Source organism: Dendrobates tinctorius, unplaced genomic scaffold (genome assembly GCF_039654945.1).
Source record: "Dendrobates tinctorius isolate UK_male_01 unplaced genomic scaffold, ASM3965494v1 ptg000231l, whole genome shotgun sequence".
In the NCBI taxonomy this organism is placed as follows: Eukaryota; Metazoa; Chordata; class Amphibia; order Anura; family Dendrobatidae; genus Dendrobates; species Dendrobates tinctorius.
In genome coordinates this window covers 28,798,374-28,814,143 of record NW_027361898.1, presented here as the reverse complement: position 1 = coordinate 28,814,143, position 15,770 = coordinate 28,798,374, and positions in this window count along the sequence as shown.

The window sequence follows — 15,770 nt, the reverse complement described above, 5'->3', positions numbered from 1 at the left end:
GATTCTCCGGCTCCACTGCTGATATGGCATCTGCTACCTGAACTTCCTGATTTTCAGAGTTCTCATGAGTCACGTCTTCTTGTACTACCAGTTGGGGAAATGTCAACACTGGCACCACTATAGCATCATTTACTTTAGTCCAATTTGCAGGGAATTCTCCATGTATAGTGCTGACCTTTTCTTCTTCTATGGGTTGGATGTTATCTTGTTTTCCCATTCTTTCTTTTAATTGGTCAAGGCACAGTTTCAGATGATCCCTGAATATTGCTGCTGAGGTTTCTCCTCCATCTTTACTAATAAGTCACACCTTGGTATTGTCAAAGTTTGAGGGTAGAATGGTGTAGGGTTCAGCTGCCCATTGGTCATCCAATTTATGCATCCTCCTTTTTCTCTTTAGGACTTGTTCTCCTGGTGACAAGGGAACTGCAGGTGCATGTTGATTGTAGTGCCTTTCTTGTTTTTGTCTTGCCTGGGCTAGACTCTTTTCCACACACTCTTGTACTTTACGGTACTGTTGTTGTCTTTCTGTATCCCAGTCAGCCTCTGGTGATGTTACTTCAGGTGTCAGGACTCCCATATCCAAATCAATAGGCAGTTTACCAGGCCTTGCTCTCATTAGGTAGGCTGGAGTGCAGTTGGTGTAATTCACAGGAATGTGGTTGTAGAGGTCTACCAGATCTGGCAACTTTTCTGGCCACAGATTCCTCTCCTCCAAAGGCAAGGTCTTCAGTAGGTCAATCACTACCTGGTTTATCTTTTCACACATGCCATTGGTCTGTGGATGGTATGGTGTTGTCCGGATCTTCTTACAACCATACAAGTTACAGAATTCCAGGAACACTTCTGCCTCAAAGGCGGGACCTTGATCTGTAAGCACTCTTTCGGGATATCCATGTGGTCTACAGAAGTGCTGTTGGAACGCTCTTGCTGCTGTCCTGGCTGTTTGATCCTTGACAGGCACAACTACCATGAATATTGAGTAGTGGTCCACGATGGTAAGAGCATAGATGTAGCCTGACCGGCTTGGGACCAGCTTCACATGGTCCAGGGCGACCAACTCGAGTGGCTGTTTGGTTACTATTGGCTGCAGAGGAGCTCGCTGGCTGTTTCGATCCTTTCTGCGCAGGTAACATTGTCCACACTCCTGCCACCACTTTTCAATGGCTTTCCTCATACCAGCCCAGTAGAATCTCTTCCAGAGCAAAGCTTCCAACTTCTTTCATCCGAAGTGGCCAGCTCCATTGTGGTATGCTTCCAAGACCATTGATGCCTCTCTCTTTGGGACTACCACCTGCCAGACCAGCTCATGAGTGCGGGCATTGATACTCTTCCGACACAGCTTTCCTTCATAAATGAACAGCCGACCTCTTTCCCTCCACAACTGCTGGGTTTCTTCAGGAGCATCCGACTCTGGGCGTGAATCAGCTTGTGACAGTAGCTCCTTCTCCAGGCGGACTGCGGGGTCATTATCCTGAGATTCTGCCCAATCGTGATGGGGCAATGGATTTAGGGTGACCCCTTTTAAGCCAGACGGTCTGTTTCTCACTCCTTGAGCAAGTTGGGCCGCAATTGGCCGGTGGAAGGGAGGTAACTCTATTTCTTAAAGAGCCTCAGGGTCTTCTCCTGCATCTGGCAGATTAGGCAATCTGGACAGCGCATCAGCATTGGCATTCTTGTGCCCTGCTCGGTATTTGATGGTGAATTCATAGTTAGATAGCCGAGCCATCCATCGCTGCTCCAGTGCACCTAGTTTTGCGGTTTCCAAGTGAGTCAACGGGTTGTTGTCCGTGAAGATGGTAAACTTGGCTGAGGCTAGGTAATGCTTGAATCTCTCCGTCACAGCCCAGACTATGGCCAAGAACTCCAGCTTGAAGGAACTGTAGTTGTCAGAGTTCCTTTCAGTGGGACAAAGCTTCCTGCTGGCATAGGAGATCACTCTTTCTTTGCCATTCTGTACCTGTGACAGTACTGCTCCAGTCCCACTTTGCTGGCATCAGTATACAACACAAACGGTTTGTCATAATCTGGGTAGGCCAGAACTTCATCTCCTGTGAGAGCCATCTTCAGTCGGGTGAAGGACCTCTCCAACTCCTCAGTCCATTCAAAGGTGGAACTTTTCTGTTTAGCCTTCTTGGATTGCCCCACCAGAAGATTTTGCATAGGGGTGGCTATCTCAGTGAAGCCTTTGATGAACCTTCGGTAGTAGCCTACCAACCCAAGAAATTGGCGTACTTCATGGAGGTTACTGGGCTTCGGCCAGTCCCGGATGACTGTGACTTTGTCAGGATCTGGTGCCACACCTTCTGCACTCACCACATGACCGAGGTACTGTACCTTGGGCTTCAGGAGGTGGCATTTGGAAGGCTTCACTTTCAGGCCAAAATTGGACAAGGCTTCAAACACCTCAGCCAAGTGTTCCAGATGGTCTTCATAAGTCTTGGAGAAAACAATGACATCATCAAGGTATAACAGGACTGTCTCAAAGTTCATGTGTCCCAGGCAGCACTCCATCAGCCGTTGAAATGTTCCTGGGGCAGTGCAGAGCCCGAATGGCATGTAGTTGAACTTGCAAAGACCCATTGGGGTGGTAAATGCTGTTTTCTCCTTGTCTGCCTCTGCCACAGGAACCTGCCAATACCCACCAGTGAGATCCAAGGTGGAAAAGTAGTTAGCAGTTTTAAGTGCAGCTAATGACTCTTCAATTCTGGGTAATGGGTAGGCATCTTTATGTGTAATGCTGTTAATTTTTCGGTAATCAACACACATTCTCATGGTACCATCTTTTTTCTTTAAAAAAAACTATTGGAGCTGCCCATGGGCTACAACTGTCTCTGATAACCCCAGCTTTCTTCATCTCTCTCAACATACCTTTAGCACATTGGTTTTGTGTTGGGGGTATAGGCTGGTACCTTTCTTTTATGGGTGGATGATTCCCAGTGGGGATATGATGTTGAACCCCTTTTGCCTTCCCAAAATCTAGGGGGTGTTTACTGAATACCCGCTCATACTCCTGGGTCACCCTGTAAACCCCATTTTTCTGGTATGAAGGTGTAGAGTCAGTCCCCACCTGCAGTTGCTGACACCACTCCTCCAGCTGCTTTACAGAGCCATTGTCCTCCACCAGGTCGGATGAGACCAAGGGCACTGCTGCCTGCATTGCATTATTACTGACAGTGAGCAGCTTAGCAACTGTGGCATACCGAGGTATTGTAGCCTCCTCCTCCCCACAATTCAAAAGGCGTACAGGTACTCTCCCCTTTTGTACATCAACTACCCTTCTGGCTGTCAGGACAGTGGGCCTGCTATCAGAGTATACTGGCTCTACCAGTGCCTGGTAATCCTTTCCTCTGAGACCTATAACTGCCCGACACCAAATCAACATTTCACATCTGGGGGGTATTGCGATGGGAAAAGCATCACTCACTCTGACGCTGCCTATTTCTCCACCAGAGAGTTCTACCTGCTGTCTTTGCATCAGGGCCTTGATCTCCTTCTGCAGGACTCATTGTTCACTGGAACCAGCAGTCTCAGCCACCTGTTGCAACAAGACAATAACCTCGGAAAGACAATTTTCAATTACATTTGTACCAAGAGTCATCATGGGATTACATTCACGTCAATCAATAGCCACAACTATCAGACCTTGAGATTTTAACTCCACCCTCCCTACTTTAACAGTAATCTCTTTACATCCAATCTGCGGCAAAGACTGACCATTACTGACAACTACTGTCAGTTCATCAGTTGGGCCATGGGTAAGTTCAGAGTCAGCCCAATACCGCTTGTAAAGGATATACGTTATAGTGGTCACCTGCGAGCCAGTGTCCAGCAAAGCGTTCATGGGGATGCCGTCAATCACTAGTGGAAGGACTGGTCTCCCTCCAACATACTTGGCTCGCTAGTTCCTTGGGCCTTGTGATCCTACTCCTAGGGGTAGGCCCTCTGCCCCAGGGGTTACTCGTTTAAAGGACAGAATCTTGCAAGATGACCTGCCATGTGGCAGCGACGACAGATGGGACGTCCGTCCTGATCATAGCGGTCGTTGTTCCTCCCTCGGAGTGGTGGGGTTCTCCTCTTCCGGAGCCACGGGACATCCTCTGGACTGGAAGCAGGCTGGATCTTCTCCTTGGAGGACACCTGCAGGGACTGTACGGTTTTAGTAAGTGCAGTCATACCCTTGGTCAACTCCTGGACCTGAAGACGCAGCTCTTCAGTTTGATCTTTATCCAGAGTCTGTGCATCAGCCTCCACAGGCATGGAAGGGAAAGATGTTGCTTCCTGGTGGTAGGTGATCGCTGGGTGCCTAGGGGGCGCTGGACGGCTGACAGTTGGTTCCTGCAACACCCGGATAGCCCTGTCCTTGAAATCAGCAAAGTCCAGGTCAGGGTTTTGTAGGGTTATGATGCGCAGCTGTGCTCTGTGGGTACTGGATATGAGTCCTTCAATGAACTGCTCCTTTAACAGTTTGTCTTCCTCTTTCACACTGTCAGGATCAATTTGCTTGATGGCTCGCAGCGCTTCCTGCAGGTTAAGAGCATAGTCCCTTATATTGTCCTGCGCTTTCTGTTTATTCCCAAAGAACCTCATCTTGATTTCAGCTGCGGTGCGAGTGTCAAACGTGCTTTTTAGCTTGGTGCCAATTTTGCACACAGTCTATAGCACACAACAGTCTATGGCACACAGGACCCGGGGGTACCGGGCTCCATAATCCTGTTCGTGGCGCCAAAAATGGGTCGCCCTCCCAGGGCTGTGGGGTGCTCGGTACCGGGCCGGTCTCTCAGAGGGGATTGTCACAGCAGCAGTGACCCGGTCTGTGGCCCTGGGCACCCATATAAAAGGGGTTGAGTTGGGAATAAAGTTTATAAGTGATTCGTGACGCCACCTGTGGTGTTCGGCAAGGAAGATGTTAAGCCGACACTGCATGCAGATCCTCTGGGACTGATGGTGTAGTGCAGCTATGCTGTGGTAGCCCTCCACAGGTAGGGCTGTAGTCCCAGGGCAGTGTAGATAAAGGGTTAGGAAGAAGGTGCAGTGTTTGGCACAGAGCTGTAGCAGTGCTGAGGATGTTGCAGGAAGGAGGCAAGGACACAACAGGGTGCAGTTTCTTTACCTTTACTTGGCAAATGCAGTCCAGGATCCTGATTACAGATGGCACAGGAGCAGGCTAGCCTGGAAGCAACTCGGGAATCTCTCTATCAGATGGGTTGTGTAGTCTCCTTCCTAGCGCTGGCTTGAGGTACATGCAGTACAGTGTTACACTGACATTCCTCCTTCTTATCTTCTGTTAGAACTACCTCGTATGGCAGACAGCTGTAGCCCTCTATCTCTCTTGGCTCACCGGTCGCTGTTGTGCCTCCGAGTCTTAGGTGGGAATAGAGCATTTACAGCTTCCTACTCCACTGGTTTCTGTTGCAGGACCTTTAGTATCCATACAACCGTGGAGACCAGGCTCCAGATCATGCGCTATCACTGGGAGGGAGCTCTCTATCCTCAGCTCAACCTCCAGCTTCTCTCCACACGTCTACACTCGTTGCCCTCCTCTCACTAACTAACTATTTCCTTTCCTGGCCCTCAAAGCACGCTCCTCAGCCAATCCTGGTTCAGAGCTCCCTCTGCTGGCCTGGAATGGGAACCGTGTTGCATGAAAATGATTAACAGTTAGAGAGACCCTTCCTTGCTTCCAAGCATGACATCACCCTCCCTGGAGGAAGGCAATGCCATTGTGGCGACCATACTCCTGGGGGCGCCACAGAAGGTGGTGTTTTTGGTAGCCATTACCTCCGTGAGGTGAGTGTTGGAGTTGGCGGCGCTGTCTTGCCGAGCACCTTTTCTAGCTCTCCACAAGGATAAGGTGGTGCTTAGACCAGCTCCCCCCTTTCTTCCGAAGGTGGTGTCCTCCTTCCACATCAATGAGGATATTGTCTTGCCCTCATTCTGTCCGGCACCGGTGCATCGCGTGGAAAAAGCTCTTCACACATTAGACCTGGTGAAAGCACTCAGGAGGTACGTGTCGCGGACGTCGCCCTTCCGACAGACGGATACGCTGTTCGTGCTCCCCAAGGGGCGCAGGAAGGGACTTGCGGCCTACAAAGCGACCATAGCCAGATGGATCCGTTTAACTATTCAGGAGGCCTATCGCATCAGAGGGGCGCCGGTTCCATCAGGGATCAGGGCGCACTCTACTCGGGCAATGGGCGCCTCTTGGGCGCTTCGGCATCAGGCCTCGGCGGAACAGGTATGCAAAGCAGTGACCTGGTCCAGCCTGCACACATTTGCTAAACATTACAAGATCCATACTCAGGCCTCGGCGGATGCGAGCCTGGGTAGAAGGATTCTCCAAGCAACGGTAGCACACCTTTAAACGAGATGTGCATGTAGCTTGGATCGGTGAGTCAATCTCCCACCCAGGGACTGCTTTAGGATGTCCCACAGTATCTGTGTCCACCAATGAGACGAAGGAAAAACATGGATTTTTGTGAGTACTCACCCAAAAATCCTTTTCTCCGAGACGCTCATTGGGGGACACAGCACCCACCCTGTTAGCCAAGTTGTCTCTTGCTTATTTAATTAATATGTATTTCTTTTGTGAATGTCAGGGTGGTTTTCCTTGCCAGACATATTGTTTTCTGCATTAAGGCTGATTGTTATTGTTCTCCTACTACTTTTACACTAAACTGGTTTCCGCCCACATTCAGGGCGAGGGTGTATGCAGCGGGGGAGGATCTAACCTTGTGTTGTTTGCCTAGTGTCAACCTCCAGATGGCGGTAGCATACACCCACAGTATCTGTGTCCCCCAATGAGCGTCTTGGAGAAAAGGATTTTACGGTGAGTACTCACAAAAATCCATGTTTTACTGTGCAAACCTTCTACCATATCATTAATAAATATGTTGAAGAGAATAGGTCCCAACACCGACCACTGCTGTACCCCACTGGTCACAGCGACCCAGTTAGAGAATATACCATTTATAACCACCCTCTGCTTTCTATCACTAAGCCAGTTACTTACCCCTTTACACACATTTTCCCCCAGACCCAGCATTCTCATTTTGTGTACCAACCTCTTGTGTGGCACGGTATCAAACGCTTTGGAAAAATCAAAATATACCACATCCAATGACTCACCTTGGTCCAGTCTATAGCTTACCTCTTCATAAAAACTGATCAGATTGGTTTGACAAGAGCGATTCCTCATAAACCCATGCTGATATGGCGTTAAACAGTTATTCTCATTAAGATAATCCAGAATAACATCCCTCAGAAACCCTTCAAATATTTTTCCAACAATAGAGGTTAGACTTACTGGCCTATAATTTCCAGGTTCACTTTTAGAGCCCTTTTAGAATATTGGTACCACATTTGCTATGCGCCAGTCCTGTGGAACAGACTCCGTTGCTATAGAGTCTCTAAATATAAGAAATAATGGTTTGTCTATTACATTACTCAGTTCTCTTAGCACTCGTGGGTGTATGCCATCCGGACCTGGAGTTTTATCTATTTTAATCTTATTTAGCCGGTTTTACACCTCTTCTTGGGTTTGATTGGTGACCCTTAATATAGGGTTTTCTTTGTCTCTCGGCATTTCACCTAGCATTTCATTTTCCATCGTGAATACTGTGGAGAAGAATGTGTTTAATATATTATCTTTTTCCCTCATCATCTACAACCATACTTTCCTCACAATTTTTTAATGGGCCTACACTTTCACTTTTGATTCTTTTACTGGTGATATAGTTGAAGAACAGCTTGGGATTAGTTTTATTCTCCTTAGCAATATGCTTCTCTGTTTCCTTTTTGGCAGCTTTAATTATTTTTTTTAGATAAAGAATTTTTCTCCTTATAATTTTTTAGACCTTCAATGGTGCCATCCTGCTTTAGTAGTTTAAATGCTTTCTTTTTACTGTTAATTGCCTCTCTTACTTTTTTGTTTAGCTACATTGGGTTTTTCCTATTTCTTGTCCTTTTATTCCCACAAGGTATAAACCGCTTACAGTGTCTATTAAGTATGTTCTTAAACATTCCCCATTTATTTTCTGTATTCTTATTTCTGAGGACATTGTCCCAGTCAACCAGATTAAGGGCATCTCTAAGCTGGTCAAACCTTGCCTTCCTAAAGTTCAGTGTTTTTGTGACTCCCTGACATGTCCCCCTAGCGAAAGACAAGTGAAACTGTACAATATTGTGGTCTCTATTTCCTAGATGCCCAACAACCTGCAGATTTGTTATTCTGTCAGGTCTATTAGATAGTATTAGGTCTAAAAGTGCTGCTCCTCTGGTTGGATTCTGCACCAATTGTGAAAGATAATTGTTCTTGGCTATTAGCAGAAACCTGTGGCCTTTATGGGTTTCGCAGGTCTCAGTTTCCCAGTTAATATCTGGGTAGTTAAAGTCCCCCATAACAAGGACCTCATTATGGGTTGCAGCTTCATCTATCTGTCTTAGTAACTTTCCATGATTTCTGTTATATTTGGGGGTTTGTAACAGACCCAAAAGAGAATTTTGTTACTATTTTTCCCTCCATGTATTTCGACCCATATGGACTCGACGTTCTCATTCCCTTCGCTAATATCTTCCCTTAAAGTGGACTTTAGACAAGACTTTACATAAAGACAAACCCCTCCTCCTCTCCGATTTTTACGATCCTTTCTAACCAGACTGTAACCCTGTAAGTTAACTGCCCAGTCATAGCTTTCATCTAACCATGTCTCGGTTATTCCCACTATGTCATAGTTGCCTGTAGATATTTCTGCTTCTAGTTCTTCCATCTTGTTTGTCAGGCTTCTGGCGTTTGCAAGCATGCATTTTAGAGAATTTTGCTTTGTTCCAATCTCCTCCCTGTTGATTGTTTTAGAAATTTTCTTACCTCCCTTCTGAGTTTGTTGTCTTGGATCTTCTTTGCCACACCTTATATCATTCATCAGTATAATATCTGGTTTCATGTTCATGTCTAACGTTTTTCTTCCCATCCCCTCTTCTTCTAGTTTAACGCTCTCCTGATGAGTGTAGCGAGTCTTCTGGCGAATGTGTGTTTCCCAGGTTTGTTGAGGTGTAGTCCGTCTCTGGCGAGGAGTCCATCATACAGGTAATTCACACCGTGGTCCAGGAATCCAAATCCTTGTTGTCTGCACCATCGTCTTAGCCAGTTGTTCGCATCAAGGATCTTGTTCGATCTCCTGGTGCCATGCCCGTCTACTGGAAGGATAGAAGAAAAAACTACCTGTGCATCCAGTTCCTTTACCTTCTTCCCCAACTCTTCAAAGTCCTTACAGATTGTTGGTAGGTCCTTCCTTGCCGTGTCATTGGTGCCAACATGTATCAGAAGAAATGGGTGGACGTCCTTGGAACTGATGAGCTTTGGTATCGGTCACATCCTTGATCTTCGCACCTGGGAGGCAGCATACTTCTCTTGCGGTTATATCCGGTCTGCAGATGGCTGCTTCTGTGCCTCTCAGTCGTGAGTCTCCCACCACTACCACTCTTCTTTGTTTCTTGGCTGTACTTTTTGTTGTCACTTCCGGGTGTGGCTATGTGCCCTTTTCTTCTTTGCTTGCTGGTAGTGCCTCATCCTTAGGTGTACCATCATCATCCTCCGCAAGGCCTTGGTATCGGTTTGTCAGTTGTGTGGTTGGTGATGTCTCTATGGTCTTCTTGCTTCTTTTCATCACATGCTTCCACTCGTCTGCTTTTGGAGGTTCTCTGACACTTTCTTCACCTTCTGTGACCAGTAGAGATGCTTCTGTTCTGTCTAGGAAGTCTTCATTTTCTTTGATGAGTTTCAAAGTTACAATTCTTTTTTCCAGACCACACACCTTTTCTTCTAAAAGGGCCACTAATCTACACTTCTGGCAGGTGAAGTTGGATTCTTCTTGTGGTCGATCTGTGAAAATGTAGCACATGTTGCAGCTCACCATGTAGGTTGTCACATGGTTTTTTTCACGGATACAACCCTTATCCATTACAATCTATATTGCTATTCACATGTCCATCTTTTCTGGTAGCACACATGAAAACTGCCAAAGAGAAAAGTCTATGGGTCCGTGAAAAACACGTACAGCTCACAAATGGCATCTGTATGCTGTACGTATTTAACATTGCAAAATATAGGAGAAGCATTTCATTGATTGATTACTTTATTCATCCATGTAAAACATTGATGACTCACTCATTGTAAAAATGGATACATGGATGAAACTCTTTTGCAAAACACACAGTACCATTTTTTCACGTACGTGTTTAAACATGAATGTGTGAATGAGGCCTGAGTGACTTCTACAATACGTAAAGGTCTCCTGGAATGAATTCTAATTGATTTTTGTACAGTTCAATTCCACTCAAATTTATTAGCTCATCTCTACTTCAAACATTCCAAAGGACCTACACATACATTACAAGAAAGAGTATATAAAGGTCAATACACTTTAGGAATAGTCCTGTTTTATATATCCATGTATACACCATACACCGGCACAGTGGGCTAGCACAGCGCACACATCACAAAGTTACTATGTATATGCAGTGGTGTAACTAGAGTCCGATGGGCCCCGGTGCAAGGTTTGGACCGTCCTCCCATCCCCCATCCTGATAGATGCATTCTTCCACTGTTCGTTAAAGCAACAAAAAAAAACAATTATACTTGCCTCCCATCTGCTCTTCCCCATTGTGCGGCGTCCTCTTCTGAAAATAGCCGCTGACTTCAGCGTGCAAGGGATAGGAGCGCATGATGTCACTGCCATGCTCCCCCCCAGTCATGTGCATGCCGATGTCAGCTGCTGGCCTCTGGCAGTCAGCGTGTATTGCGCACATGGACACGAAGGGTCTCTGTGCCTCAGTACACTTCAGTTGAATATGCATCTGAGCATGTTCATACAGTTGAAGTTTGTGCTGGCGTCGGTAGGCCCTCACCCGCATGGGCCTGGTTGCAGTAGCGACCTCTGAGACCGTGGTCATTATGCACCTGTGTACGTACATGTCAAACTAGCACAGCACACACATCATACAATCACTATGCAGGCATCACACCATGACTACATCCTTGTCACACAAGCAGAGATTACAGAGTTTACAAGCACAGTGCCTACACAACATAAACACCATCTTATAACCCCAGGGGCGTATCTAGGGGGAAGCTAGAGGCGCATTTGCACTGTGCGCAGCCGGCAGGGGGGCACAGTCGGGCCGCCTGATGCGGTGGTCGGAGGTGTCTTTGCGGCAGTTGCATTTTGCCAACCTCTGTGATGGGAGTTGGCTATTTTCTGAGTTGGCTGTCAAGCTGACAGCTAGCTCAGGGAAAGTGCAGTAGACAGGCTTCCAGTGACCAATTATACTCGCAACTTTTAGGTGCGAATACAATTGAAGCCTTGACCACTGGAACTGCCGAGTCATGTGATCACTCTGGTGACATCACTCCTCGGCGCTGCATAGACAGCAGAAGTTTGGTGTGGTGAGGGCTCCAAAGGAGCTGAAGACAGTGAAGATTTATTGTAATTGGGGGAAGGGGGAAGAAATTTGAGTACACAGTATGAGGAGAGAGGGAGGGGGAAATGTATGTGGATACAGTATGGGGAGCGAGGAGGGATGGATGTAGACACAGTGTAGGGAGCAAGGGGAGAGAGTGTATATGGATACAGTATGGGAAGTGAGGAGGGATGGATGTAGACAAAATAGAGAGCAAGGGGAGAGTATATGGATACAGTATGGAGAGCAAATGTGAGAATGATATTTGAGGACACAGTATGGGGAGCGAGGGAGGGGAATGAGGGGGTGGGATGGGTGTTGACACAGTATAGGGAGCAAGGGGAGGACTTGAGGATACAGTTTGGGGAAAGAGGGGGGATGTGTGCAGACACAGTATGGGAAACAAGTAGGGGAAAAATGGACTGTATTGGGGAATCAAAGTGGTAAATTTGGGGACACAGCTTGGGAAACAAGGGGGCGGGATGAGTGTGCAGACACAGTATGTAAAGCAAGGGGGGAATGTATGTGGACATGGCATGAGGAGGGAGGAGGTGATAGGTGCAGACACAGTATGGGGAGTGAGGGGAAATGAGTTCAGAAATAGTACGAGGAATGTGTCAGGAAACTTGAGGGAAATAGTGTGAAGAGACAGTATGGGAAGAGAAAAATTGGTGGCGGCACAGAATAGAGACTGGGTAGTGTGAGGGGTGGTATGGGGTGACAGTATGCCGAGGAGGGTGGAAGAGTGAGTAGGGAGAACAGTATAAAGACTGAACAGTATAGGGAGACCGTGTGGAGAGTGAGAAAATGGGGCACAGGTATGGAAAGGAGAGGGCAGTGTGGAGAGCATGTACCATGCTGTACCAGTGTGTTGGTCATATTTTGTGCAGGAAATATAGTGAGGGGCAATTATTTATTCATGGGCTCAGCGTAGGGTAGATATTTTTTATTCAGGAGCATTATCATGACACTGCTATCTTTAAGGGCATCATGTGGGGATGTGCTTAAGAAGATGGAAGCCTGTAAATGATGGGGGGAACAGGGCCGGTTTGCTGTTGGCTAGAACTGAGTTCTGGATGCCCTGCAGACCCTCTTCTGAGCATAAGTCTGGGTGGAGTGTGGAATGTGATGCAGTACATTATTTACTCACTTTTGCTTCGGGAACCATCGTTACCTCCCCACCTTTAGGCCCGGACCCGGCTACAAACAAGACCGAAAGACCTTGGGTTCGAGTTAACAGGTCCGACTTTACTGTGCAATTCATTTACACATGGCTAAAACATACTTATTAAGAGAGAGTCTCTTTTTAGTGATGTTTCCTTGGTTTTGTGCTCCATTAGTCCTTGTCCCCATCCTGTCCTGAGACCCAACATCTTCACCCCACTCCGCAATCCAGCTGACATCTTCCTCATCACGGAGAATGAGCATTGACTCTCTATACCTCTTCTGGACTTTAGACCCAAGACTGTGCCCTCATTTTTTCTAGGAAACTTGCACTGACTGAACTTGTTCTTCTCTGCTGCACCTTCTCTATAACCTGCTAACTTTGGTATATTTAGCCTTACTTTCCACTCCACCTAGAACTTGCACTTGTACTTGACTGAGTCTTGGACTGTGACTAGACTAAGGGCCCCGTCACACATAGCGACTCACCAGCGATCCCAACAACGATATCAACTTGTCAGGATCGCTGGTGTGTCGCTACATGATCGCTGGTGAGCTGTCAAACAGGCAGCTTCACCAGCGATCAGCATCGCTGTGTGCGTTAGTTACCAGCGCGCTGATGCAGGGAGCTGGTAACTAAGGTACACATCGGGTTTCTAAGCAGCGCGCGTCACTTAGAAACCCGATGTGTACCTTGGTTACCAGTTCCCTGCATCAGCGCATTGGTAACTAAGGTACACAGAGAGTTTCTAAGCACCGCGTGCTGCTTAGAAACCCTGCGTTTACCTTAGTTACCAGCGCGCTGATCGCTGGTCTCCCGCCTGTCTCATGCAGCGATGCGTGCTGGTCAGCGGGAGAGCAGCGATCAAAAAAAATGTCTTGGCCATTTCAGGACGATCAACGATAACCGGCAGGGGGGCCGGTCGCTGGTCAGTGTCACACACAGCGATCTCGCTGGTGAGATCGCTGTTGCTTCACGAAACTTGTGACTCAGCAGCGATCTCACTAGCGAGATCGCTATGTGTGACGGGGGCTTAACTGTAACCCGGAAAACATTTTCTATAAAACTTAATCTAACCCCTCTCAAACTGTAAACTAATCCCAACTATATTTACTATGAAATCCCTTGTGTAGTGCAGCTGTATCTCTATCCACTGTATGGATCCCCTAGTGGACAGACCTCCAGCTTTTCCAAGGATGGCCTTAGGCATAGCCTGTAGGAGAACTGAACATACAACATCGGCTGTAGAGATGAAATATAACATCACTTTTTATCACACAAATGGCATAAATATATAAAAATCCTAACAACTCCTTTGTTGCGACAACATCTTCATCGTACCAGCCTCCCCCCTACATAGAGATGAGCTGTGGATGAGAAAACTCATCATGGCGTCTGGACAAGATGAAGGAAAGAAAGAGAACGACTCCAGAGACAACGTCATCTATATGGTACCTGCATGTAAATAGTTTCTTTTGTGACACTGACTAAATCTCATATTTTTATTTTTGTTAGGAACAAAAGGTGTTGTCCAAGTTTGTTATGAGTCTGCTGCAGTCATTCTATATGACTGCAGACTTCTGACAGTGTGCACTGCACGCTGTCAGGATTCTCTTGTGCTGGCCATATGCGTACATGCGGTCAGGTGCCGACTGGATGTGTGGCCTCACTCAATGAAAATAAATTGAGCGAGGCTGGACAAATCTAGTCAGAATGTGGTCAGAAGTATCCAAATCTCATACTTGTGCAAGGGAATATCCTAAAAGTGTGCAGTGCATGCGCTGTGAGAATTAAGAAGCTTGCAGTCACCTAGAGTGGCTGCAGACTTTCATCTCACACCCGGACGCACCCTTTAATTATAAAATGAAGTCCTGTAGCCAATCCTAACAGTGTGTAATATCCTTACTGTCAGGATTCAGATTTGCCTGCTGGTCTCAATAGTTATCACATGGTCACTTCAGTCACATGAGATTTTCAATCTTAGGTCATGTGACCACTAGCTTTTCTTCCTGCTTCTCTCAGTTTTTAGCTAAACATTGAGAGAATTAGGAAGAGCAGCTCGTCGGCACGTGACTGTAAGTATAAATCGCGTATCTGCTTGGGGGATGGGGGGCACCAAACTGAATTCTTGTCCTGGGCACCAGAAAACCTAGATACGCCTCTGGCTATATTCACATTATGCTCTAACACTTTATATACTGTATACACGTTACTTTCACATATAAAACCGCAAGATGGTATTCATATAGCGCATCTGTTGTCTTTAGGGGCAGGAGCAGGGTATGACAGTCCTCATCCCTACAATCACATGGCCACATCACTCATGCGATTTTCATACTTATGGTCACCTGACGAGCTTTTCTTGCTGCTTCTGTTTTTCACCGAACATTGAGAGAATTAAGAACAGCAGCTCGTCTGCACATGACTGTAAGTATGCAAATCGCATTTGAATGATTGGCCACATGGCGACTTCTCAACCTGCTTGAAAGCGGGCACCAAACTGAATCCTTGCCCTGGGTGCTGGAAAGCCTAGATACACCTCTGAGTCACACAGTCACTGTGGAAATATCATACAAGTGTAAGGAGATAAACCGGACCGCGGGTACCTGCAGGCCGGGTCCGGAACTAGAAAGGCTGCATCCTTTGTTCTCAGGGGGGAGCCTGAGTGGAGCAGACCTTCACCAGCTGTCTCGGGGAAGCCTAAGTAAGGAGGACCTTCTTGGGAATGGAGAAGGGCGGGGAGAGCCAGAAAAGGGTGCGCAGCAGCAGAGGCATAAAGGAAAAAGCGCATGAAGCATACTAGTCTGCCGCCGGCAGGGAGCAGCGTGCTCTACTTCCCCACCAGAGAGTATCAGTGTGGCGATGGACTATATAGAAGAATCCCCCATCGCCTGCAGAGAGAGCTATGCAGAGCAGAGCCGTGCACACAGAGCAGAGCTGAGCCAGGTGTTGCAGCAGCGAGAGAGAGAAGTGCCCCGTCCGGGGAGCACCAGCCCCATACAGACCAGTGACCGCTGTCGCCCGCCACTAACCGTGGGGACCAGAGAAAGAGACGGGCAGTGTGTGCCCGGTGACTGACATAAAGCCAGGAGCCAGACACTTCAGGATTGTGAGTAACGTGCATGTGTCGCCTGAAAGAGACCAGTAGCGT